This window comes from Choloepus didactylus, chromosome Y (genome assembly GCF_015220235.1).
Source record: "Choloepus didactylus isolate mChoDid1 chromosome Y, mChoDid1.pri, whole genome shotgun sequence".
NCBI classification, from domain to species: Eukaryota; Metazoa; Chordata; class Mammalia; order Pilosa; family Megalonychidae; genus Choloepus; species Choloepus didactylus.
This window is the reverse complement of record NC_051335.1, coordinates 18,750,661-18,777,193: the sequence shown is the minus strand read 5'-3', so window position 1 is coordinate 18,777,193 and position 26,533 is coordinate 18,750,661.

The following is a 26,533-nucleotide window of genomic DNA, read 5'->3' as shown; positions in this document are numbered from 1 at the left end:
GGGTGAGTCTGGTGAGAACAGTTTCTTCGGAATGGGGGTCAGAAAACCGATGGCAAGTGGATTGAAGCATTGTATTGAATGTGAGGAAGTGAAAACAATTCCTAGGAGTTTGGTTTGAATACATAATAGCTATTATTTGTTATGCGGGCCTCTGTGCAGAGAGCTCCCGCTTACCTGGCCTCATTTAATCCCAAACCATCTATGAGATAGGTATTGTTATTCTCATTTTGCAGATGAGAAAACTTGTTCAAGGTCACACAGATAGAGGTGTTAGTCTTGGACTGAAGGAGAACTGCCTTTAAGACCAGAAAGATGGGTATTGGATATACACAAGCAATGGGAAGGGGGCAAACCATGCCCGGCATTGTAGATCCTATTAAGGAGTTTTGTCTTTATCCTAAAAGTAATGGGAATACTTTGCAAAGGGGGTGCGGTGGGGCCTGGAAATGACCACAGGTGTGTTTCCAAAATGTCAAATCCACATCGGTATAAAAATAGCCAAAGTTTTTTCCATTGATAGTTTTAAGATTCTTTTGCAATTCCAGGGTCTTAAAGATTACAGTACAATGTTTTCCTAAATATAAAAAACACTGATTCCTAGGCTGCAACTCAGCTCTCTTCAGTCACAATGTCCAGGGAAGAAGGTTGGTAATATGTATATTTTACTGTTGTTCTGATTCTTATCTGGGAAGTTTGGGAAACCATGATCCGGCAACATTCCCAGACCAATGTTATCCTAGAAATCAGCTGCTCTTGAACTAGAATGAGGGGGGGGGGTACCTATTGTAGATTTAAATTCTTGGGCTTGGAATTTGCGTTTAAAATACACACACCTGGTAATTCTGTTGCAGATAGTCCTTAAAATAATAATAGTAATAATGTTAATAATTATTCAGTAAACATAAGTACTTCAGAAGAAATGTAGAGTCACACTTTTAAATCATCAGATATATCCTATTGCAAATGTATCCTTTGCCTTTTGGATCATTATAACTTATTAGTCAAGGTTTTTAAAAATGTCATTGCCCATAACATTTTGTACTTCACCTATTATTTGTAAAAGTCATGCATAAACTATGACAATTAAAATTACTTAAATTCTGCAAGTTGATTTAAATGGCTGTAAGACTTTCAAAATCATTTCTTTTAAATTTTGCTTACATAGGTTTGGCTTTTCCACATATTGGGGACTCGGAATCCAGTGTTTTCAGTCAGCTCCATATTACAGCTTTTCAACTTTCTAAAATATTCATTCATCCAAGTTACAATAAAATTAAAATGTTCTCTTATATTCTGTGTTTGTGGCTCAATCACTTATCAAGTACAAATAAGGCTTTCTATTAACCAAAAAAATGACTTGGTTATCTATACTGTGTAGGAATGGTCAAATAACAGATTAAGCAGAATTAAGTTACATTTTAGTAGGCAGGGGTATGTCATATCAAGCATCACAAAATTATTCACTTTCTTTTCCTGTATTTTCTTCCTATGAAATCAGGGATACTTTAAGTTCAGGAAAAGGCTATATTGGAAAATCAGAAGCAGCTTAAATGGTCAAAACTAGAGAAGTAAATACTTAGGAAGCAGAAAGAATTTTTAAATAAGAAATGAAGGTAATTATTGCTAGGGTGCCAGAGATAGTCATTCTGCTCAATTCCCCCAAAAGGCAGTATATCACAAGAAAGCATAGTAGTAGGGAAGTGTATCAGAAGCTGTTTATTTTAGGCAATGTCACTTTCTACATTTCTATATCCTACATTGACATTCTGCCTTTCTTTTAAAATAATAGCATAGTGCTGGGCATATATTATATCCATGTAGGCGAGAGTTTTTAAACCAGACATTTTTGCTTATTTCTACCCCCCACACCCAACACATTTTCGTCAGTAACAAAGGTTCTAGATTCTCAAAAGAGGGGTGGGTCCCTGTTATGTGGCATTGAGGAAGCTCATCAGAAAGTGGGAGGAGGATTTTCTCTTAAAGCTTCCCAAGTGATCAGAGTTTTGCTCCTCCCACCCCTCCCCCATTCCCTGATTTCGACAACTTGATGACATTTCTCCAATAAGGCAAAAATTCTTAGGTCTCAGTACTTAAATTCAAAACCACTTGATTCCTTATCAACAAGGAATTTTCAGTCTTTTACATTTGTTCTGTGCTGTTGAACAGCTGTGGTCTTTTACCTTTGTCCTGCTCTATCAAACAGCTGTCAATCTGTCAAACAGTGGTTGAAATAATGGATCTTAACCTGTTCGGGGGGTATGGACAGTTTTCAAATAAGATAAAAGCTGTAGACCCTCCCTCCAGAAAAAAAATACATATATGCATAAGGTTTTGGATGTCATTTCAGGTGTTTCTTGAACTCCTGGTTAAGGAATTAATTGATTTTAAGTGATTTTTTTCTCCAAAGGCGTCTTAAGTCCCTTTGACTTAACAATGAATAAAGAATCATTAAAATACTACTGTATCTTAAGAAAAAATCTTAACTTGCAGGCTGTAATGCTAATTTACAATAGAAAGGAAAGTTGGAGCAGGTTTTTCATTTTCTTGAGGTAAATTTACAAGTCATTCCATCTCTTCCAACCTTCTAAATGCCGGCTGTAACTCCAGATTCCAGTAGAATCTCTTTGTGGACTAGGAGAAAAAAACATTTCAACAAAAACCCACATTTCAGATCCAGGTGCCTTAGAAACTGTGTAGTGTGGTGGTTTGAAAGTACAGGCTTGAGTGTCATACTTGTGGCTTTTGCCGTATACTAGCTGTGTGACCTTGGGCACTTAACTACAGTTCAGTTTCCTTAGTCATCTCATAGGGTTATAGTGAGAATTAAAGAAGATAATACATATAAAATAATTAGCACAGTGCTTGGTGCATAGTAAAAACCTAGTAAATGTTAACAATTGTTATTTTCTGTTTTGAATAAGCAATACATATGTGTAGATGAATAAAAGGAACTCTTAACTAAAGGTGAAATTTTACTCGTTTTCTTTTTTTAATGCACTTTTATTGAGGTATATTCACACACCACACAGTCCATCCAAAGTATACAATCAGTGGCTCACAGTATTATCATATAGTTGTGCATTCATCACCACAATCAAATTAAAAAAAAAACTTTTTATTTTGAAATACTTTCAAACTTACAGGACTGATACAAAAATAATACAAAACCCATACAGAGGAATTTAACACACCCCTATCCCCCCAGATATCCAGATCCATCAGTTTTAACATTTTGCCACCTTCGCCTATCATTCTATCTATTCATCAAGCTATCAATTCATCTTTCTGTCCATCTGTGTCTGTCACTCCATTTTGCGAACACTTGAGGATAGGTTGTACACATCGTGCTCCTTGAACAGTTAATACTGCCATAGACATTTCTAAGAACAAGGATATTCACTTAATGTAATCTTAAGTGCAGTTATCAAGTTCAAGAAATTTAACATAGATATGAAGCTTACAGTTTATGTTCAACTTTTTTCACATATCTCAAAAAGGTCCTTTTATTCACTTTCTCCTCCATTATTAGATCCTGTGCATGACCACAAATTGCATTTAATTGTCATTGTGTCCTTAGTTACTCATTCTTTTTTTTTTAATTGTGGAAACGTAAATACAACCTAAATTCTCCCATCTCAACCACTCCCAAACATTTCAGTGGGATTACTCATATTTACACTGTTGCAGTACCTTCACCACCTTCCATTGCTAAAACTTTCCTATCTCCCCAGAAACCCTACACCCTAGGCATTAACTCTCCATTCTCCCTGACATCCTGCCCCTGGCAACCTGTACCCTAATTTCCATCTCTACAAGCTTGCATATTCTCCAGTATTTCCTTTATAGTTACCATGGGGCTTAAAATTAACATCCTAAATCTATAATGCTCTCGTTTGCTTAGATAACAGTTTAACATCAGTGGTATACACAAACTGTTCCTGTGCTCATCCGTCCCCCCACCTTTATGCAGTTCTTGTTACAAATTGCATGTTGATACATTATGAGTCCAGACCGTTGTTATCATTACATTTTATGCATTTGCCTTTTAGATCCTGTAGGATGTAAAAAGGGGAGTTTCAAGCCAAAAATACGATAGTACTGGCATTTATATTTACTTCTAGTGTCCTTTTCTTTCAACTTGCAGAACTCTCTTTTGCATCTCTCATGGGACCAGTCTAGTGATGGTGAAGTTCCCCAGCTTTTGTCCAACTGGGACTGTCTTAATCTCCCCCTAATTTTTGAAAGACAACTTTGCAGGATATAGAATTAATTCTTAGTTGGCCGTTTTCTGCTGTCAGCACTTTAAATATATCATCCCACTGCCTTCTTGTCTCCGTGGTTTCCAACAAGAAATCGCCACTTAATCTTTTCTAGGCTCCCTTGTATGTGACACATTGCTTCTCTCTTGAGGCTTTCAGAATTCTCTCTTCATCTTTGGCATTGACAGTTTGGTTAAAATGTGTCGTGGTGTGGGTCTGTTTGGGTTTATCCTGTTTGGAGTGTGTTGAGAGTCTTGGATATGCATATTTATGTCTTTCCTTAAATTTGGCAAGTTTTCAGCCATTATTTCTTTGACTATTCTCTCTGCTTTTTTCTCTCTTTCTCTCCTTCTGGGACTCCCACAGTGCATATATTGGTATGCATGTTTTGTCCCACAGGTTTCCCAGGTTCTATTCTCTTTTCTTCATTCTGCTTCTGGGACTAGATGTTTTCAATTGTCTTATCTTCAAGTTCACTGATTCTTTCTATCGGCTCCAATCTGCTGTGGAACCCTCTCCAGGGAAATTTTAAAAATTCCTGTTACTGTCCTCTTCAGCTTTTTGGTGCCTTTTCATAATTTCCATCTCTCTTTTGATACTTTGTATTCATCTATAGTTTGCCTGATTTCCTTTAGTTCTTGGTCATGTTTTCCTTTAGCTCTTGAGCATAATTAGGACTATCCTTTTTAAGTCTTTGGTATTTGCCGGGTCTGTTCCTCCCTCCTCATTGAACATTTCTTTAATGTTTTCCTTTGCCTGGGCTACCCTTTCCTGTTTCTTTGTATGTTTTCTACTCTTTTGTTGATACCTGGACATGCTGCTATTTTAAAGTGTTGTTGCTGGAATTTAGACTCCAAGGCATCTGTTCCTGTAACTTGTATCCAGTCTAATGTTATGACAGTTTCCCTTGATGCCAGGAGCTAAGAAGGAAAGACAGAAGGATGTACAGAAGGGAGGGAGGGAGTGAGTGAAGGAGATACATAATGGATATAAGAAATAAAAAAATACTAAAAACATTAAGTGTGCACCTGCCACCTAGCTTAAGAAATTATATTTTTTCAAGTTTTATTTTGAAATAATTTTAGATTTACAGAAGAGTTGCAAAGATAGTACAGAGAGTTCCAGTATACCCTTCACCCAGCTTCCCCTAACCTAACATCTTACTGACCATGGTACATTCATCAAAGCTAAGAAATTAGAGTTGGTACAGTTCTAGTAACTAAACTACAGACTTTATTCAAATTTTCTTAGTTTTTCCACTACTATCCAGGATACCATGTTGCATTCCGTCTTTATGTCTCTTTAGCCTCCTCCAATCTGTGATAGTTTCTCAATCTTTCCTTGTCTCTCATGACCTTGATACTTTCAAAGAATACTGGTCAGGTTTTTTTATTTAGAATGTCTCTCAATCTGGGTTGGTCTGATGCTTTTTTCATTATTAGAATGGGTTATGCATTTTGAGGAAAAAACCACTCAGGCAAAGTGCCCTTCTCATTGCATCACAGCAGGTGGTACACAATATCAACATGACATTACTGGTGATGTTAAATCTCAATCATTTGGGTTAAGGAGGTGTCTGCCATGTTTCTTCTCTATAAAGTTACAATTTTGCTTTCCCCACACTCTGTTCTTTAGAAGCAAGTCACTAAGTCCTGCCCATATTCAAGAGAAGGGGAAATTAAGATCCACCTCCTGGATGGAAGAGGAGCAAAGAAGTTGTGGATATATGTTAAAACCACCACAGTAATTCTTTGATAGATCCTTTACATTTTGACCATCCCTAATTTCATTATCATTACCAAGTTTGCCTTCACTGTCAGCCACCTCATGTTTCTTCATCCCTGAGGCTGTTTTGAAAGAAGTTTGTCACTGCCTTCTTGAAAGCCATAAGGTATGTGTACAGCAGTTTCCCAAATTTGTCTGATTATCATAATCACCTGGAGTACTTGTTTATAGGTTTCCAGGCCCCTTCTCTAGAGTTTGATTCAGTATGTCTGGAGTGTGGGCTTGGAAACTAGTTTAAAAGTATCCCAGGTGATTCTCATTATGAGAATTTTCATATTAGAGAAACACTGGCTTGTAGCATTTCTCTCTTCTCCCTGTTTTCCAATAGTTAAACATGGACACAAAACTTATTCTATAGTTTTTGGGGCCCTCTTTATTTCCCTTTTTGAAATTTAGGACATTTGCACATTTCCCATTTGCCTCAAAGTGAATGTAAACTCCAAAATCTTCCTAATTGCTTATTAACTGTAAGCAGAGTACCCTTGAAGAAATATTTCCATATGGGAATTGCAGGTGGCTTCCAACTCTTTCCCCATGGTTTTGGTCTCTTTTTCCCCTTCCTCTTTTATCCTTGAGGCCTCCGCTGCTTTTCTAAAAAGGCCGTAAGGTTTTCTTCAGGAGTTTATCTCTGCTCATGTCTTCTGAGTTTTGAAGGTTTCACTAAGGGTGCCATTCATTTTTATTATCCCACCTCCATAATAATAATTTCAATAGCTACCATTTTTGTTCATTTATAATATGCCAGATGTCATTGCCATTTTTTGTAGGTCAAACGATTGGCCATTTCATATGGGTCAACTTAAAGCATTTGCTCCTTTAATCCTCAAAAAAACCCTGAGGCTAGGTGGTACTATGCCTGTTTTACAGATGAGAAAACGAAAGATCAGAAAGATTAAGCGACTTTCCTAAGGTCACACATTTGCAACTGGTAGAGCCAGGATTTGGATACAGGGCTGTCTGTTTCCAAAGCCAGGTTTTTTTGTTTGTTTGTTTTTTATTTTTTAATTTTTTTATTGAAATATATTCACATACCATACAGTCATACAAAGCATACAATCAGTTGTTCACAGTACCACCATATAGTTGTGCATCCATCACCAAAATTAATTTTTGAACATTTTCATTAACACACACACACAGAAGTAATAAGAATAAAAATTAAAGTAAAAAGAACACTGGGTGCCTATTTTTTTTTTTTTTTTTTTTTTTTTTTTTTTGCTGCCATTTTTCTACTCATCCATCCATACACTGGGCAAAGGGGAGTGTGATCCACATGGCTTTCCCAATCACATTGTCACTGCTCATAAGCTACATTTTTATACAATCATATGACATGTAGATTGAGTGTTCAGAAATAGACTCTTGCATCTACAGACAATTCATCTTTTTTTAAAATTCAATTTTATTGCGATATATTCACAAACCATGCAGTCATACAAAGTGTACATTCAGTTGTTCACTGTACTATAATATAGTTGTCTGTTCATCACCAAAATTAATTTTTGAACATTTTCATTACCGTACACAAAACAATAATAAGAATAAAAATTGAAGTGAAGAACAATTAAAGTAAAAAAAGAACACTGGGCGCCTTTTTTTTTTTTTGCCCCCATTTTTCTACTCATCCATCCATAGCACTGGACAAAGGGGAGTGTGATCCACATGGCTTTCCCAATCACATTGTCATCCCTCATAAGCTACATTGTTATACAATTGTCTTCAAGATTCAAGGGTTCTGGATTGTAATTTGATAGTTTCAGGTATTTACTGCTAACTATTCCAAGTCATTAGAACCTAAAAAGGGTTATCTATATTGAGCATTAGAGTGCCCACCAGAGTGACCTCTCAGCTCCTTTTGGAATCTCTCAGCCACTGAAACTTTATTTCGTTTCCTTTCACATCCCCCTTTTGGTCAAGAAGATGTTCTCCATCCCAGGATGCTGGGTCCAGATTCCTCCCCAGGAGTTATATTCCACGTTGCCAGGGGTATTTACACCCCTGGGTGTCAGATCCCATGTAGTGGGGAGGGCAATGATTTCATCTGCCAAGTTGGCAAAAGCCAGGTTTTTAAATACAAGACCTCTTTAAAGAAAATGTTACTATGAGGCTGTGGTAAAGCAAGTATTTACACGGGGTCGATGGGAGTGTAACTTACTACAACTTTTCTGAATGCTCTTTGGCACACTGTATCAAGTGCCTTAAGAATTTTCATACCCTTGCATCTGTTAACTCCCTTTCTAAAAAATTATCCTAGGGAAATAGTCAGAAATGACCATGAGGATTTATGTAAAACATGCTCAGCAAACATTAAATTTTTAATATTAAAAATTAGAAACAACGAATGTTCAGCAATAAGGGATTAAATTAAGGTACAGCTGTAAAATGGTAATGGGTAATGGGAAAATGCTCATGATAAAATGAAGTGAGATGAGCAGTATACAAAATGGTGTGTATGACCACATTTTTTGTTAAAAAAAAGTATGGAAAAGGTCAGGAAGGAAATGATAATGGTACTTATATCTACACAGTGGGAGTAAGAGTGGTTTTCTTTCTTTTAGCTTTTCTATAAAGAGTTGTCTACAATAAACATGTATTACTTTTTTTAAATTGCATTTTTATTGAGATAAATTTGCATAACATACAGTCATTCAAGGTGTACAATCAGTTCATAGATGTGCATTGAACACCACAATCTTTGAACATTTTCATTACTCCAAAAAATAAAATAAAAATTAGAATAAAAAAGAGCATCCAAAACATTCCTTTATCATTAAAAATATTGAAAAGGAAATTTTGGTAAAAGCAAAAAGTCACCTATACTTCCACTACTCTAATGATAACTATTTTCATTTTTGTATAACACCTTCCAGTCTTTGTTTTGATGATGGTATAATTTTATCTGATAGGAGTCATGGTGTACAAATCATGTTTTTTAAAAAAAGTTTTAGAAAGTATTGCACAATTATTGCTTACTGTAGAAAATTAAACAAGATGGATAAGCAAAAAGGAGATATAAACCTATAATAACACCACCTAGAGAAAATCACTTAACTTTTTTTGTGTGTATGGCTAGTTTCCAGCTTCGTTCTTACACACTTGTGTGTATATAATCTTATTAGGATTCTCTGAAAAACAACCGACAAGATATATATATGTAAATATTAAGAGATTTATTATGGTAATTGGCTCACACAACTGTGGGGATTGGCATGTCCAGATTCCATAGGGCAGGCCACAAGTTGGGAACTCAGTGGTAATGTTGAAGTCCCTAGGAGAAGCCACAAGTTCAGGACTCCAGTGAAGGTGATCACAAATTCCCCAGAAGACATAGAAATTCTTTCTGACTGCTGAAATCCTCAATTTTCCCTTTAAAGACTCCATCTGATGGTATGAGGCAATCTCCTCTGTTGACAGTAGATGTAATCATCCATAGATGCAATCACTGACTGATGATTTAAATCCACAAAATAACCCCACAGTAGCAATCAGGCCAGTGCTTGCTTGACCAAACAACTGAACACCATAACCTAGCCAAGTTGACATGAGAAATTAACCACTAATGATGTGTATAACTTTTTTTAAAAATTAGATCATACTTGCACGTGCCACTTTATATAATGCTTTCTAAACATAATATAAACTCTCATCCATGTTTCTGCATAATTTATGTAACTGTCACTTTTGTATCGTGTAAAATATATAAATACACAATTTTCCATTTTAACCACTTTCACATGTACAATTCAGTGATATTAATTACATTCACAATATTGTGAAACCAACACTACCATCCATCACCAAAACTTTTTCATCACCCCAAAAAGAAACTCTGCACCCATTAAGCAATAACTCCTCATCCCCCACCCCTCACCCCGGCCCCAGATAGCCTGTAATCTACTTTCTGTCTCTATGTATTTGCTTATTCTAGGTATTTCTTGTAAGTGGAATCACAATATTTTTTTTTCTGGCTTATTTCATTCAATATAATGTCTTCGAGGCTCATCCATGTTGTCACATGTTTCAGAATTTCATTCCTTTTTATGGCTGAATAATATTCTTTTGTATGGATATGCCACATATTGTTTATCCTTTCATCTGTTGATGGACACTTGAGTTGCTTTCACGTAAAGGTCCCTTTTAATGGCTGCATAATAGCTTATTGAATTAATTTATCCTTATTTAATTAACCATTTCCTTATTTTATTATTAGATTGTTCCTAAGATTTGTCAATTTAGGTAATACAATAAGAACTTCATGCATATGGCTTTTTACTTCTCAAATTGTTTCTCTAGTATCAGATCCTGAGTGTGGAATTATTAAGCCAAGGTCAAAAACAATTGTTTAAAATTGTTATTTATGTAATACACAAAAGACAGAAGTGCTTGTAATGACTACCAACTTCTCTGCCCCACTCCTTCCCTTTTCTCCTGCGCTTACTTTCCCCAGAGGCAACCACTTTTGTCTGTTACAAAGATATTTATGGGTTTTGATATATAACATCACATTGCTTTCCAAAAGTTTATACCTGTTTATCTTGCCAGCAGTCCTGTGTGAACATACTAATTTCACTGCAATTTTGACAACTTTAGATGCTTTCTTAAAATTGATTTTGCCCATATTCATTCCTCCAACAAGCATTGCAGTACCTACTATAAACTACAAACTGAGGATACAAAGAAGAATGAGACCCTGTATCTGCCCTTAAGTGTCCCAGGTGGCTAGACTGACACAAGAAGCAAAAACTTAGGAGTACAGTATAATCAGTGCAATGGAAACGTGAACGGTAGAGGGAAAATTGAGAGGAAGAAGTAATCAACTTTTCAGGGTATAGGAAGGTGGTGAGGGCGAGGAAAAACTTTACAATGTAAAAGACCCTTAAGCTGAGTCTGGATGAATAGGTGAGAGGTTTCCAGGTGGAGGGTGAGGACATTCCAAGCAGATAGTATATATCCAAAAGCCAGAGCCATGAATCGGCTTGGAATGTTTGGAGAACTGCAATTGGAGCACTGGGTATATGGGGAGGGAAGGTAAGTAAAAGGGTAAGGGTAGGAAAGGCAGGGCCAATCACGAAACATCCCAAAAGGGTTTATAGGCTGTTGTTTTGGTTTGGTAAAGTTGCTGAAATGTGATATACCAGAAATGAGTTGGCTTTTAACAATGGGGATTTATTAACTTGCAATTTACAGTTTTTAGGCCATGAAAATGCCCAACTCAGGGCATCAACAGGACAATATCTGGACTCTGAAGACACACTGCCAGCATCTGGGGCTCCTTCTCACATGGCAAGGCACATGGTGACATCTCCTGGGTTTCGTTGCTTTCAGCTTCTGGCTTCAGTGGCTCCCTTTCTCAGCTTCTCTGGTGCTCTTCTCTGTGAGCATCTCTTAATTTCATCTCTTTGCTTCTGTATGTGTTTTGTCCTCTTATAAAGGACTCCAGCAAGATAATTTTTTTATAATTCAACTTTATTGAGATATATTCACATACCATGCAGTCATACAAAGCATACATTCAGTGGTTCACAGTACCACCATATAGTGTGCATCTATCATCAAAATTAATTTTTGAACATTTTCATTACCACACACACAAAAGTAATAAGAATAAAAATTAAAGTGAAAAAGAACAATTAAAGTAAAACAGAACAGTGGGTGCCTTTTTTTTGCCCCCATTTTTCTACTCATCCATCCATAAACTGGACAAAGGGGAGTGTGATCCACAAGGTTTTCACAATCACACTGTCACTCCTTGTAAGCTACATTGTTATACAATCATCTTCAAGAGTAAAGGCCACTGGGTTGCAGTTTGATAGTTTCAGGTATTTACTTTTAGCTATTCCAATATATTAAAACCTCAAAAGTGTTGTCTATATAGTGCATAAGAATGCCCTCCAGAGTGACCTCTCAACCCCATTTGAAATCTCTCAGCCACTGAAAGTTTATTTCATTTCATTTCGCATATCACTTTTGGTCGAGAAGATATTCTCAATCCCATGATGCTGGGTCCAGGCTCATCCCTGGGAGTCATATTCCACGTTGCTAGGGAGATTTACTCCCCTGGGTGTCAGATCCCATGTAGGGGGGAGGGCAGTGATTTCACCTGCCAAGTTGGCTTAGTTAGAGAGAGAGGGGCACATCTGAGCACAAAGAGGCAATCTGGAGGAAGTTCTAAGGCACAATTATAGACAGGCCTAGCCTCTCCTTTCCAACAAGAGGATTAAAACTCACCCTGAATGAGGTGAGTCACATCTCAATTGAAATAACCTAATCAAAAAGTCCCATATACAGTAGGTCTACACCCACAAGAATGGACTAAAAAACATGGCCTTTTCTCGGGTACCTAATAGCTTCAAACCACACTCCATTCTCTGGCCCCACAAAAGACATGTTCTCTCCACATACAAAATACATTCATTCCATCACAATATCACAAAAGGCAGGCTTAAATCATTTCGTAATGTTAAATACAGAATCTCATCAAAGTCAGTTATAGGTGAGGTCTGTCCTGGGGCAAAATTCCCCATGTAGCTAGTACAGAGTTCCCATATGCCCCTCTGCGCGCGCGTGTGCGCGCGCGCACACACACACACACACACACACACACACACACACAGAGTTTTTCCCATTATTAACATATTGCATTAGTGTGGTGCCTTTGTTACAATTGATGAAACAGTATTGTTATAATTATACTATTAACTACAATCCATGTTACACTAGGGTTCACTCTTTGTATTGTACAGTTCTGAGGGGTTTTAAGTTTTTATTCTGATAAGATATATACAACTTACAATTTCCCATTTTATTCACTTTCAGTTACACAATTCAGTGGTGCAAATTCTGTTCACAATGTTGTGCCACCATCACCACCATCCATTACCAAAACTTTTCCATTACCTGGTAGCACCTTATTGCAAGTGTAATTAATAGCACTGAATTATACATGTGGATGTGGTTCAAAGAGGAAATGTTAGGTTGTATATATTTGACTAGAATAAAAATTAAAAGATAAAACATAAAACTGTATAATACAGGCAACCCTATTGTAAACAATGTAATATAGTAAATAGTACAGGTATAAAAATGTTTTTACATGAATTATAACAAATGTACCACATTAATACAAGGTGTTCATAATAAGGTGGGATATGGGAAAAAGTACACTTAATGTAAACTATAGACTATAATTAATAGTATAATTTTAATATTTCATCAGTTGTAACAATGGTACCACACTAATGCAAAGTGTCAACATTAGGGGGTATATGGGAATGCTGTAATTTTTACATGATTTTTCTGTAAACCTACAACTTCTCTAATTTAAAAAAAATTTAATATAAAAATCAACAAACAAAAATAAATGAATACATGCAATATGCAGTTTTCACAACATACATTTGTTACCATTATGTTACTAAAATTTAAAAAATATATACAGGATGGGATAAAATATTTTAAAATCTAAAAATACAAAAAACAAAAAGCAAAACAAAAAAACTTTTCCAAAAAAGAAAAAAAAAAAAAACAAAAAAAGTTTTTTTATGAACAGAAACTTCATACCAATTAAGCATCAACTCCCACTCCCCAAGCCCACCTGGTCCCTGGTAACCTGTATTCTAGTTTCTGTTTTTATGAATTTGTATATTCTAATTATTTCACATAAGTGAGATTGTATAATACTTGTTCTCTTGTATATGACTTATTGCACACAACCTGGGGTCTTCAAGGTTCATCCACATTATAGCATGCGTAGGAACTTCATTTCTTTGTACTGCTGAATAATATCCCACTGTATGTATATGCCACATTTTGTTTATCCATTCATCAATTGATGTACACTTTGGGTTACTTCCATCTTTTGGCAATTATGAATAATGCTGCTATGAACATCAGCATACAAATATCTATTTGAGTCCCTGCTTTCATTTTGGGGGGTGTGTATAAGATGAGTCTCTTGTAAATGGCATATCAATGGGTCATACTTTTTAATCCATTTTACCAGTCTGTATCTTTTAATTGAGGAGTTTAATCCATTCACATTCAAAGTTATTACTGTGAAGGCATTTCTTGAACCAGCCATCTTATCCTTTGGTTTTTAGTTACTAGATCTATTTTTCCCCTCTCTGTTTTCCCCTTTTTAAATTTTTTTTTTGAAATAAATTCAAAGTTATAGGAACAGTTGCAAAAACAATACTAACCCCATACACAGAATTCCATCATACCCTGACCCCCCTCCCCCGATAGCCCAATCCACCAGCTTTAACATGCTGTCACATCGCTGTTTCTTTCCCTCCCTCCCTCCCTATCATCCATCATCTATTGCTCTGTCTTCTGAACATATGAGAGCTAGCTGCTCACACCCTTGAACAAACACTATAATTCACATATACACTTCCCATGAATAAGAACATTCTTTTATGCAATCCCATTAAGCGTAGCTAAGAAGTTCAAGAAATTCAACATTGAGACAAAGCTTACATTCTATATTTCCTTTTTTTTCCTTATGTCTCAACTGTGTCCCTTTGAGCCTCCTGTCCTCCATCCTTCAATCTGATCCAGGTTCATCCATGGCATTCAATTGTCATCTGTTTAGACTCTCTTTTTTTTCAGTTGTGGAAACATATATACAGCCTAAATCTTCCCATTCCACCCCCTCCCTAGCCTTCCATTAGTGGGATTAATCACATTTAGAATGTTGTAATGCTGTTTCCCACCATCCATTAGTAGAAATTTCCCTTCACCTCAAACAGCAACCCTACACTCATTTCTTAACTCCCCATTGCCCCTTCCCCCATTTCTCCTAACCCATACTCTACTTTTCATCTCTATGGTTATATTCTCTAATAATTACTTTGTGTTTACTGTGGGGCTTAAAATTAACCTCTTAAATCCATCTCAATCTTGTTTTTCTTTGATACCACCTTCATTTCAATAGGACACATAAACTATGTTCCTATACTCCTCCATTCCCCCACCTTTATATAGTTGTCTAAAATTACATATTTTTATGTTGAGTTCAAAACCACTGATTTGTCATTAGAGTTTGTATATTTTATATCATGTAGGAAGTAAATAGTGGAGTTACAGTTAAAAAATTATTGACTTCTATTTGTATTCCATTGTGTTTGGAGAATGTGCTTTGAGTATATTCAAATTTTTTTTTAATTTATTGAGGCTTGTTTTATGTCCCAGCTTATGGTCCCCTCTGGAGAAAGATCCATGATCACTAGAGAAAAATGAGTGTCCTGGTGATTTGGGATGTAAGGTACTATATATGTCTGTTAAAATTCTCTATATCTCTTTCTCCTTTCTTTGTTTCTCTGTTGGTAGGGCTCCCTTTAGAATCTGAAGTAGGGCAGGTCTTTTATTAGCAAAATCTCTCAGCATTTGTTTGTCTGTGAAAAATTTAAGCTCTCCCTCAAATTTGAAGGAGAGTTTTGCTGGATAAAGTATTCTTGGTTGGAAATTTTTCTCTCTCAGAATTTTCAATATGTCACGCCACTGCCTTCTCACCTCCATGGTGGCTGCGGAGTAGTCACAAATTAGTCTTATGTTGTTTCGTTTGTATGTGGTGAATTGCTTTTCTCTTGCTGCTTTCAGAACTTGCTCCTTCTCTTCAGTATTTGACAGTCTGATCAGAATATGTCTCAGAGTGGGTTTATTTGGATTTATTCTATTTGGAGTTTGCTGGGCATTTATGCTTTGTGTATATATTTTGTATAGAAGGTTGGGGAAGTTTTCCCCAACAAATTCTTTGAATACTCTTTCTAGACCTTTACCCTTCTCTTCCCCTTCTGAGACACCAATGAGTCTTAAGTTTGGACGTTTTATTTTATCTATCGTATCCCTGAGATCCGTTTCGATTTTTTTTATTTTTTCTCCATTCTTTCTTTTGTTCTTTCATTTTCTGTTCTGTGGACTTCTAGGGCACTGAGACATTGTTCAACTTCCTCTAATCTTGTATTGTAAATATCCAGAGTCTTTTTAATTTGGCCAACAGTTTCTTTTATTTCCATAAGATCTTCTATTTTTTAATTTACTCTTGCAATGTCTTCTTTATGCTCTTCTAGGGTTTTCTTTATGTCGCTTATATCCTGGGCCATGGTCTTCTTGATGTCCTTTAAATCCTTTGCCACGTTTTCATTCCTCGATTGTAGTTCTTTGATTAATTCTGCCAAGTACTGAGTCTCTTCCGACATCTTGATTTGTGTGTTTGGAGTTGGATTCTCCATATCATCTGGTTTTATCATATGCATTAAGATTTTCTGTTGTTTTTGGCCTTTGGCATTTGTTTTGCTTGATGGGGTTCTTTCAAGTTGTAAAAAAAAGGATATCGATCTAATTTTTCAGAAACACAGTTTGGTGATGTATGCTTTCTCTAACTAACCAGCAGATGGCATCTGCAAGTCACCTATACCCCTCAAGTCAGTTCTCAACCTTGTTCCCACGGTGTGTGGGGAAATGATTCTTGTGGGGTTCAGTTGGAGAACTCAGTTTGGTGTGTTGCTGGAGCTGTCTGCCCTGAATGTGGGGCATGTGTACGGGTGGCCAGGGAGGAAGGACAGCTTTAATATTCAAATCCCCCAGGTTCCTGGAGATTCAAGGCTGCCACCAGAGTCTAAGCCTTCATTTCAGTTCAGCCCCAGACCCTCTCTCTCGCTGTCCCACAAACCACCAGAGTTGGCATAGTGTCCCTGGGTTCTCTGAGCAGGTCTCCCCTCCTAGCTGCGATCCTCCAGGAGCTCAGCTGAGGGAATGCCATGCTACATCACCAGTGCGCGCCGTACCTCAAGGGAAGCCCTGGGCCACGGTGCTCTCAGCTCGTTTCCAAATGCAGACTCCCGGTTTCACCAAGTATATGGCCCCCGTGATACTAGCAGAACTCGTCCAGCTGGCGCATTGCTGTAACTGGTATTCTGGGTCACTTTCTGATTTTTATCTAGTGTTTTTCATGGAGGTGTTTTTTGCCCTGTCTCACTTAGTCGCCATCTTAGTTTCTCCCCACTCTGTTTTCCCTCTAAGTTACCCTTACTAATACTCTTCAGTTATGTGCCCTTCTCTAACATGTTTTTAATTTGATCCACAGTGTATTTTATTTCCATAAGATCTGCTATTTTTTTAATTTACTCTTTCAAATTTTTCTTTATGTTCCACAGTGTATTTTATTTCCATAAGATCTGCTATTTTTTTAATTTACTCTTTCAAATTTTTCTTTATGTTCTTCTAGAGTCTTCTTGATTTCCTTTATGTCTTTAGCCATCTCATTGAATTTGTTTTGGAGATTTGTTTTTACTTCTTTAATTAATTGCTCCAAATTTTGTTCCTCTTCCAGCTTTTTAATTTGTTCATTGGGCTTATTCATAACTTCTAGATTCTTCAACTGCTTTGTGATTTTCTGCTGGCTTCGGGGCATTTGCTTGTCTTGATAAGATTATTTTGGGAAATGCAGGATTATTTGAGCTTTTATAATAATTTGGGAGAGCAGCACTTGCTGGAGTGCAGTTTCTAAAGCCTACTAGCAGGTGGTACTCTGGAGCTATAGCTTGCTGAAGTGCAGTTTCCCAATACTACCAGCAGGTGGCACTCTCAAGCCAGTCTTCCTTGAACATCTCTGGTGCAGTGGGCAGAGTCCAAATCAACTGTGGAACCAATCAGTGCACCAGTTCTCAGTGTGCTCTGGGGACTGCCTGTCTTGGGGCTGCAAAATGGGCCCTGAGTAGTTAGACAGGGAGTCCACTCAAGGGCACCCTGCAGATGGAACGTGCCCCACTCCCTGCCTGCCATTTTCCCCCAAATCTCTGGGGTGTGAGAGGGGCTTCTGATTATCAGTATGATGCTCTCTCCTTTCCCCACTCCTCACCAGTGCACCAACCATCACCCTCAACTTTCATGGGAGGGACCAAATACTACCTTCCGGGTTCCATCACAGGAGCTCCTGGCTGTCTGGCTGTGGAGGATCACCTCCCCAGCTAACTGCCAAGGTAGGTGCATGGGAATGGGGAGCTGCTGTTCACTCCCTTGCCCAGTGGCGGTCTTGCTACCACAGGCCTGGTGGGGGTGGTGGGGGTAGGGTGGGGTGGTCCCAACCAGAACAAACTCACCCCATCCTTCGAGGCACTGTCTTGCTCACTTTTTCATCAGCATCCCCTCCACATACTGTGGGGGACACTCTATAGCCAGTCACACCCCAAAACTGCAGTCCTGGGCATCCTCCTACCCCTCTCTAGTTAATTTCATGGAGGAGAAGCCTGTTCCATGTCACCTGTTCTGCCATCTTCTATTCATTTACTTTTTGTCCCCATTTTTCTACTCATCTGTCCATACACTGGATAAAGGGAGTGTGAGCCACAAGGTTTTCACAATCACACCATATAAGCTATACAGTTATACAATTGTCTCCAAGAATCAAGGCTACTGGGTTGCAGTTCAACAGTTTCAGTATTTCTTTCTAGCTATTTCAATACATCAAAAACTAAAAAAGGATCTCTATATAATGTGTAAGAATAACCTCCAGAATGACCTCTCGATTCTATCTGAAATCTCTCAGCCGCTGAAACTCTATTTTGTTTCATTTCTCTTCCCCCTTTTAGTTTAGAAGGCTTTCTCAATCCTCTGATGCCAGGTCCAGGCTCATACCTGGGAGTCACACCCAGATAGGGGGGAGGGCAGTGAGTTTACCAGTCAAGTGGACTTAGAGAGAGAGGCCACATTTGAGCAACAAAAGAGGTTCTGTGGGGATGACTCTTAGGCGCAATTATAAATAGGCTTGGCCTCTCCTTTGCAGTAACAAGCTTCATAAGGGCAAGCCCTAAGATTAAGGGTTCAGCCCATTAAACTGGTAGTCCCCAATGCTTGTGAGAATATCAGGAATTCCCCAGGTGGAGAAGTTTAATATTTCCACATTTTCCCCCAGTACCTCAAGGGGGCTCTGCAAATACTTTTTATTCTCTGCCCAAATCACTCTGGAATGCATCAGAGCCTCAAGCCAACCTGCACAAACCAACCAGATCCCACCCCCTACTCAAGGTTCTATGTAATTATGGTGCTTGAAGAAAATGACCTATATACCACATTTTGTTTACCCATTCATCTGTTGATGGACACTTGGGTTGCTTCCATCTTTGGTAATTGTAAGTAATGCTGCTGTGAACATTTTGGCATGCAAATATCTGTTGGAGGCCCTGCTTTCAATTCTTTTGGATATATACATAGAAGTGGGATTGCCGGGTCATACAGTAATTCTATGCTTAACTTTTTGAGGCTGCAGCATTTTATATTCCCACCAACAATGCAGGAGAGTTCCCATTTCTCCACATCCTCTCCAATACTTGTTATTTTCCATTTTTTAATAGTAGCAATTCCAGTGGGTGTGAGTTGGTATCTCATTGTGGTTTTGATTTGCATTTCCCTAATGGCTAGTGATGTGGAGCATCTTTTCATGTGCTTATTTGCAATTTGTATGTCTTCCTTGGAGAAATGTCTATTCAAGTCTTCAGCCCATTTCTTAATTGGGTTGTTTGTCTTTTTGTTGTTGAGTTGTAGGGGCTCTTTTTATATTCTGGATATTAAACCCTTACTAGATATATGGTTTCCAAATATTTTCTCCCATTCTATAGGTTGCCTTTTACTTTCTTGATAAAGTCCTTTGGTGCATAAGATTTTAAAATTTTGATGAAAAATTTAAAATTTCTATTTTTTCTTTTGTTGCTCTTGCTACTTGAGATACATTTTAATGTAACTTAGTAAATCTGAAGATAGTTATACTTTAGGACTTAGCAATTTTACCCCCAGGTAGATACACTAGAAAAATTCTTACACAAATCTACCAGAAGACATGTGTAAGAATACAATAGTGTTCATAGCAGAACTGATCTCAATAGCAAAAACCTGGAAACAACTCACATCTCCATCAGGAGTATAATGGTTTAATAAATTGTGGTATAATCCTACAATGAAAAACTATACATAATTACAACATTACGAATGTAATTGCACTGAATTGTACACTTAAAATTGGTTAAAATTGCAAATTTTATGTTACATATATTTTTAAATGCAGTGTATTGAGATATATTCACACACTGTTCCAACCCAGATTAGCCCGAAGACCAAATGGCACAGAGTTTAAATAGGGACTTAAAAAACAGGAGACAATTTTTCCTGACAGCAGGTTGGAAGATTAAAGTCAGCATGCCATAATTCCACAGACAGAATGCTAGAAGTGCCAAGGCAGGGGGCTTTATAAAGATTTGTGACAATGGAGTTTCTCATGAGACTTTTGTTACAACAGAATCTCACGAGATTTGGTTACAACAAGGATTCCGGAGATTTGGTTACTAACAGTGATTACCAGAGGGAAGTTTCAATGCTTGCCCCCTGGGGAGAGAGGCCTGTTGCCTGGTCCTGTATGCAGCTGCCTGTGTCTCAGTGATGGAGGAGGCAGGGCCCCAGATCCTGGGTCCTCACACACACCATACTATCCACCCAAAGTAAATAATGAATGGCTCACAGTATCATCACATAGCGTTACATGTATTTTACAACAATAAAAAAAATCAGTCAATAAAAAAATCTCAGTATTTAGTTCTAAGAAGTAACTTGTAAAAGTAATGCAAAAATTAAATCTTAAATGTTTTTAAAAATGAAAAAAAAAATGATTGGAAGGTGAGAACACTAGGCTGTCAAGAAAAAAGCAACAGTAGAACAGCTAGAGGGAGAAATGTCATCACCAGAGGGGTTTTTAAAGACTTAAGATTTGAGTATGTTTACAGTTTTTATTCATTCATTTAACAAACATTTATTGAATACCAACTGTGTATCTAGCCTGCTGCTGGGCCCCAGGGTACAGAGATGTATTCATTCAATTACATAGTCACCCAGTGTTCTAAGAGCTGGAAACATTCATTCATTTATTCATTCAGCAAATATTTATTGAGTGAATGAATACTATGTGCCAGGCAGTGATCTGAGTGCTGGGAATATAGCATTGAACAAAATAAAGCCCCTCCTCTCATGGAAGAAGAGAGACAATAAATAAAGTAAGGTGGTGACCAGGACTATGAAGACAATCAAAGTAAGGTAAAAATATAGCAAGTGTGTAGGAGGGGGGAGAGGGAATTGCTATTTTAAATAGGGTGATCAGGGAAGGCCTTTCTGAAAATGTGACATTTGAGAAGAGAACTTGATGAGGTGAGGGAATAAATCTCATGACTATCTGGAGCTCATGATTCCTTGTGGAATGGAAAGCCATTAGGAGGTTTGGAGTAGGGCAGTGACATGATCTTATCTATGTTTTAAAAGGATCATTGTGGCTTTGTGGTAAATACTAGGGGCAGTGGTTGCAGCTGGGAGACTACTTAGGAGGATATTATAGTAATCCAGGCAAGAGATGCTTGGAGGAAGGTTGTCATGGAGATGGTAAGAACTGTTTAGGGTAGCGATTTCTTCTGAAGGTGACTCCCAGGCCTAAGATTCCAGAAGGCTGGAGATGCTATTTAATGAGACGGAGAACACTGGGGGTAAAGAAGGTTTAGAGGGTGTGCCAGTTCAATGTATTATGTCCTCCAAAATGCCGTTATCTTTGATGCAACCTTGTGTGGGCAGACATATTAATGTTGATTAGATTTTGGAATCCTTTGAGTGTTTCCATGGAGATGTGCCCCACCCAACTGTGGGTGATGACTCTGACTGGATAGTTTCCATGGAGGTGTGGCCCCGCCCATTCAGCATGGGCCTTGATGAGTTTACTGGAGCACTATATAAGCTCAGACAGAAGGAGCAAACGTGCTACCGCCAAGAGGGACACTTTGAAGAATGCACAGAAGCTGAGAGAGTAGCTGCAGGTGAGAGACAGTTTGAAGATGGCCGTTGAAAGCAGGCTCTTGCTCCGGAGAAGCTAAGACAGAACAAATACCCCAAGTGCAACTAAGAGTGACATTTTTGAGGAACTGCAGCCTAGAGAGGAACATCCTGGGAGAAAGCCATTTTGAACCCAGAACTTTGGAGCAGACGCCAGCCATGTGCCTTCCCAGCTAACAGAGGTTTTCCGGACACCATTGGCCATCCTCCAGTGAAGGTACACGATTGCTGATGTGTTACCTTGGACACTTTATAGCCTTAAGACTGTAAGTGTGTAACCAAATAAACCCCCTTTTATAAAAGCCAATCAATTTCTGCTGTTTTGCATTCTGGCAGCATTTAGCCTCTTTGGATTTTGGAGACAACATATTCCTCTGGGTGTGCTACTCCGGCCCATTTACTAAGTGACCAGAAAAACTTCTAGTTTTGAGTGGGGACTGGAACAAGATGAGGCTGTGCAACAGGTCCAGGCTGCTGTGCAAGCTGGTCTGCCACTTGGACCATATGATCTAGCTGACCCAATGGTGCCAGACGTGTCAGTGACAAATAGAGATGCTGTTTGGAGCCTTTGGCAGGCTCCTTTAGGAGAATCACAATGTAGGCCCTCAGGATTTTGGAGTAAAGCTTTACTATCCTCTGCAGATAACTACTGTCCATTTGAGAAACAGCTGTTGGTCTGCTACTGGGCCTTAGTAGAGACAGACGCTTAACCATGGGCCACCAAGTTACCAGAAGACCTGAGTTACCTGTGATGAGCTGGGTGTTGTCTGACCCGCCAAGCCACAAAGTTGGGCATGCACAGCAGCACTCCATCATAAAATGGAAATGGTATATATGAGATAGAGCTCAAGTGGGTCCTGAAGGCACAAGTAAGTTACATGAGAAAGTGGCCCAAATGCCCATGGCCCCCACTCCTTCCAGCTTACCTTCTCTTTCCCAGCCCACAGCTATGGCATCTTGGGGAGTTCCTTACAGTCAGTTGACTGAGGAAGAGAAAACTCAGGCCTGGTTTACAGATGGTTCTGCACGATATGCCGGCACCACCCAAAAGTAGACAGCTGCAGCACTGCAGCCACTTTCTGGGATGTCCCTGAAGGACAGTGGTGAGGGGAAATCCTCCCAGTGGACAGAACTTCAAGCAGTGCCCCTGGCTGTTCACTTTGCTTGGAAGGAGAACTGGCCAGAGGTGCATTTGTGTACAGATTCATGGGTTGTTGCTAATGGTTTGGCTGGATGGTCAGGGACTTGGAAGGAACATGATTGGAAGATTGGTGACAAAGAAGTCTGGGGAAGGGGTCTGTGGATAGACCTTTCTGAGTGGGCAAACAACATGAAGATATTTGTGTCCCATGTGAATGCTCACCAGAGGGTGACTTCAGCAGAAGAAGGTTTTAACAACCAAGTGGATAAAATGACCCGTTTGGTGGATACCAATCAGCCTCTTTCTCCAGTAATTTCTGTCATTGCCCAATGGGCTCATGAACAAAGTGGTCATGATGGTAGGGATGGAGGTTATGCATGGGCTCAGCAACATGGACTTCCACTCACCAAGGCTGACCTGGCCACAGCCACTGCTGAGTGTCCAATCTGCCAGTAGCAGAGACCCACACTCAGTCCCCAATATGGCACCTTTTCCCTAGGTGATCAGCCTACCTGGTGGCAGGTTGATTACATTGTACCACTTCCATCATGGAAGGGGCAGCAATTTGTTCTTACTGGAATAGACACATACTCCAGATACGGGTTTGCCTTCCCTGCACGACATGCTTCTGCCAAAACTGCTATCCATGGACTTACAGAATGCCTCATCCACCGTCATGGTATTCCATACAGCACTGCTTCGGACCAAGGAACCCACTTCACAGCAAATGAAGTGAGGGAATGGGCACATGCTCATGGAATTCTGTGGTCTTACCATGTTCCCCATCATCTAGAGGCAGCTGGGTTGACAGGATGGTGGAATGGCCTGTTGAAGATTCAATTACGGTGCCAACTAAGTGGCAATACCTTGCAGGGCTGGGGAAGTGTTCTCCAGGAGGCTGTGTATGCTATGAATCAGCGTCCACTCTATGGTGCTGTTTCTCCCATAGCCAGGATTCATGGGTCCAGGAATCAAGGGGTGGGAACAGGAGTGGCACCACTCACTATCACTCCTAGTGATCCACTAGGTAAATTTTTGCTTCCTGTCCCTGCAAGCTTAAGCTCTGCTGGTCTACAGGTCTTGGTTCCAAAAGAAGGAGTGCTTCCACCAGGAAACACAACAGTAATCTCATTGAACTGGAAGTTAAGACTGCCATCTGGCCACTTTGGGCTTCTTATGCCTCTGAATCAACAGGCAAGGAAGGGGATTACTGTACTGGCTGGGGTGATTGATCCTGACTATCAAGGGGAAATAGCACTGCAACTACACAATGGAAGTAAAGAAGAGTTTTCCTGGAATGCAGGAGATCCCCTAGGTCGTCTCTGAGTACTACCATGCCCTGTGATTAAAGTCAATGGAAAACTGCAGCAACCCAACCCAGGCAGGACTACCAATGGCCAAGAAACTTCAGGAATGAAGGTTTGGGTCACCCCACAAGGCATAGAACCACAGCCAGCTGAAGTGCTTGCTGAGGGTAAAGGGAACATGGAATGGGTAGTGGAAGAGGGTAGTGATAAATATGAACTATGGCCATGTGACCAGTTAACAGAAACAAGGACTATGATGGCATGAATATTTCCTCCTTGTTTCATTATGATTATGTTTGTATTTGTCTGTAAAGCAAATATCTTTGCTTTCTTCTCTGTCTTATTCCCTTATCATATGGCATAAGCTGTATTGTTCATTTTACTGTATTTAAGCTAAAGGAAATCAATTTTAAGAGTTAATGTCACCCAAGGACTTGCATGCTATTCTGGAGAGATTTAGTGTGTTTCCAGTTGTACACTGCACAGTGGAGTATTGTTAGGTGAAATATATGTCTGTTATTGTTCTCTACTTAGAGATAAAGTATGGTTTTACATGATGTGTATAACTGCCAAGTTGACAAGGGATGGACTGTGATGGTTAGGTTCATGTGTCAACTTGGCCAGGTGATGGTACCCAGCTGTCTGGTCAAGCAAACACTGGCCTAACAATTGCTGTGAGGATGTTTGTGGTTGGTTGATAAACCAACAGGCTGGTTTATTAAATCATCAGTCAGTTGGCTGCAGCTGTGACTGATGATGTCAATGAAGGGTATGTCTTCCACAATGAGAGAATGCAGTTGGCTGGATTTAATCCAATCAATCAGTTGAAGATTTTTAAGGGACACAGATAGAGGACCTTCACTTCTTCTTCAGCTGACCAGCAAAGCATTTCCTTAGGAGTTTGTCAAAGTAGCCAGTTAATTTCCTGAGGAGTTCATCGAACATCTTCATTGGAGTTGCCAGTTTGCTGCCTGCCCTAAGAAATCTGGACTCATGCATATCCACAGTTGCATGAGACACTTTTATAAATCTTATAGTCATAGATACCTCTCATTGATTCTGTTCCCCTAGAGAACCCTAACTAATACAGAAGGGTTAAATAAAGAGTTCAGTTTTTGACATGTTAGGTTGAGATGCCATTTACACATCCAAGTGGAGATATCAAGTAGGCAATTGGCTGTGAATCTGGTGGTTGAGGGGAGGGGTTGGGGCTAGAGATATGCATTTGGCAACCATCACCACATAAATAGTGTTTAAAATCATGGGGTTAGGTGAGATCCCCTAAATTAGTACAGACAAAGAAAAGAGGTTAAAGGACTGAGCCTTGGGCACTCCAACAAATAGGCTAGGAGGAGGAAGAGGAATTTTTAAAGAAGTCTGAGAAGGAGCAATCTATGAAGTAAGAAGGAAGTACGGGGGCAGCAGGGAAGGGGGGTTGGGAGAGTGGGGTACAGTTCTCACAGGCCAAGTGAAAGAATTTCAAAAAGGAGGTCATGATCAACTATATCAAATGTCGCCAAGAAGTCCAGTAGGATGGTGCCTGAGAAATGAAGCAAAATGGATTTGGCAACATGAAGGTAATTGTGACCTTGACAAGTGAAAGCCTGGTTGAAGTTGGTTTGAGAGAATGAATGGTGAGGAAGTGGAGACAGTGAGCATAAACAACACTTTTGGGGAGTTGTGCTATTAAGGGGAGCAGAGAAAGGAGACAATATCTCAAGAGGAATGTGGGGATTGAGAGTGTGTGTGTGTGTGTGTGTGTATGGGGGAGTTAGATGGGAAAAAGTACTTTAGAGTCTGATGTTTAAGACAAAATTCTTATGATTGAGTATCCCTCAGTCTAGGAAATGGAGAGACATAAGTAAACAAAATCTTCAACCTAAGTGCGGGATACTGATTACGTGCTTCAACTTGGCGGGCCTGGGCTGGGGGACCTGATCAGCCCCTGGGGAGGGTGGTGGGCACGGGCGACAGCGCCCTCCACTGCCCCCCAGGCCTGAGAAAGTGAGGCCGGAGGCAGGCCCCATTTCCTCACCCAAAATACCACCGTTAGGGGAGGCTTGCCGGAGGGAACCGCCTTTTCCCCACCCCCTTATCTTGCCCGGACACTCCCCGTTGCCAGTGCAACTCCCATCACCACCAGTGCGCATACATTGTTGCCAGACACTGTTGCCAGAGCAACT